The sequence below is a fragment of the Zingiber officinale genome, chromosome 4A, assembly GCF_018446385.1.
Source record: "Zingiber officinale cultivar Zhangliang chromosome 4A, Zo_v1.1, whole genome shotgun sequence".
Lineage (NCBI taxonomy): Eukaryota > Viridiplantae > Streptophyta > Magnoliopsida > Zingiberales > Zingiberaceae > Zingiber > Zingiber officinale.
Window position 1 is genome coordinate 152,865,694 of NC_055992.1, and position 2,641 is coordinate 152,868,334.

Consider the following 2,641-nt stretch of genomic DNA (forward strand, 5'->3'; position numbering starts at 1 on the left):
TGCTACTGATCCTCGCGTGGTTGTAAGCATTTTTATTCTCCTTTGCCACCGAGCTTCTGTAAGTCTCGTGCTTTAACTTAGATATTTCTTGAGACTTTGTGGGAAGGTTACTCCACCTAGAAGGAGGATCTTTAGCCGGAATTCTTCCGGGGTGCGATCTACCGAAGATCAAGGAGTCGTCCACCTTACGGACACGCCGAGGAGTATGGGCAAGTTATCCCCGAACCTCGTAAATCTGTGTATCAGTGTTTGTGTGCTGGTTTTCATTTTGTTTTAGTTTGATTATTCCGCTGCGCTAACTAGTTTCTGTGTAGAACTCTCTGCTTAAGTTTTTAAAGAGGCTATTCACCCCCCCCCCCTCTAGCCATCTAAGATCCCAACAACTGGGTCGGTCAACAGATCGATCAGATATCCATAGTATCACTGGATCGGTTAATAGACCGATCCAACGCCTATGTAGGTAGGTTTAGAGCTTCCTAGCCCTAAACCCTAAAGCCTTCCTGGTCTAGAGAACGAGCTACCGAGCCCACTCTGACCTAGTCCGAAGAACGAGCTACCAAGCCCTCTCCGACTTCGTCCGGTCCAGAGAACGAGCTACCGGTCCCTCTCTGACCTAGTCCAGAGAACGAGCTACCGAGCCCTCTCCGACTTCGTCCGGTACAGAGAACGAGCTACCGAGCCCTCTCTGACCTAGTCCGGAGAACGAGCTACCGAGCCCTCTCCGACTTAGTCCGGAGAATGAGCTACCGAGCCCTCTCCGACTTCGTCCGGTCCAGAGAACGAGCTACCGAGCCCTCTCTGACCTAGTCCGGAGAACGAGCTACCGAGCCCTCTCCGACTTCGCGTGCCAAGTTTCCATACTTGGACTTTTCCCTTCCACTTGATCAACATTGATCAGTAATCAATCTAAGTTTAATTAATTTCTGATACAAACTTAAATCAGTGTCAACATCAAAACAACAGCCAGGTCAGACCGTATCAACAATCTCCCCCTTTTTATTGTTTGACAACACGATTTAAGTTTAGATCAGAAATGCTCATATTTCCCTCATTTTAGGGGAATCAAGATCCTCCCCCTAAGATGAATACAACACTAAGGAAGTCAATAATCCTCAAGGTTATCCTCTCCCCTAAAATCAAAACTTCATTTATCTCTAAACTTAGTCATCTTCTCCCCCTTTGTCAAACACCGAAAAGGTGCGGATTAGGTAATAAGACTCAAAGGACTCCCCCTTAACCCATACTGTCTCCTTTTTTTTTTAAATCCACACAGAATTCCCTCTAAGTGTAATATCAGACAGTAAATAAGAGACAATCAAGATATGGCATATGAAAAGCATATAAATAGTCAATAAGAACTGAAAAATAAAGAGCAGCAAGTAATAGAAAAACGAGTAGCATAAACAACTAACATCCAGGTCAGACACAGTATCTATTAAACAGTATCTGAGATATAGGCAGTCAAAATGACCAACATAAAACAAAGTGTATCAATCAACATCCTCAATATGAGGAGCATCATTATCATCTGCTGGAGGAATGAATCCCTGAGGCGGCATGCTCGAGGGTGGATAGCCCGAGTAATACTATGGAGGTGGGTAGCTGGCCATCCAACCCAGAAGCACCTGCTGCGTCGCTAACTGCTGACTGCGTAGATCATCGTAACGCTGGTCAATCCGAACACGCAGCCCATGGAGCTCAGCAGCCAGTAGCTCATCGTGCTGATCAATGTAGCTCTCCAGCTCAGCAATCTGCCAACGCAGATCAAGATCTGCCTCTCCACACTCAGCAGCAGGAGGAGGAGCAGCAACGGGAGCAGCATCAACCTGCCGTGGAGGTGCCCGTGGTAACTCACCCAGTGCTCTCCCGTCCTTCCAACGAACCGCCCCATCCTATCCTATGATGCCAGACTTGGAAAATGCACGTTTTCCAAGTCTGCAGTCCTGCCTCACCATCTTGACTATCCTACCCTTGGAGACATCAATCTGTAGAGTCTCGAGCCAATCCGTAATTATATGCCCATAAGGCATATAAACTGTGAAGCTGTTAGGCTCACTATAGGAGATGATAGAAGAGGAAATGCTCGATATGATGTTAAAATCGAGACGCCGACGCAAACCATAAAGCATCAGGCAGTGATATGGTCGGATCTCTGACAAGGGTTTAGATGTGATTGACAAAAGACAATTCGTGACAATCTTAAAGAGAATGTAATCTGGGGCAGATAGTCTTAGGGCTGCAAAGGTAGGAAAATCAACATCTAATTCATCTTGTCCACCCGGTCTAGGATGTCCGAAGAAATACTTATAAATGGAGTCAGATGAGACATCAAAGGGAGAAGGTAAGGGGTCTAGTAAATCAGGATATATGGAAAAAAAACATTTCCTGAACACCTCCGGCAAGCTAGATAATCAAAGAAGGCCGAGAAGGAGAAATCAATAGTTTGCTTAGCAACCTTAGTTTTATAATTAACATCATTAGTTTGATGAAGATTATTATAAAACTCATATACTAAGTCGTAATTGATGTCCCGTTCTAAATAGACTAGAGAATCAAGTTTGTAATAGGCAAGTATTTCCGACACAGATGGACAAAATTCATCCATGAATTTTTGATCCACAGACCTACAGGGAAGCAGTTT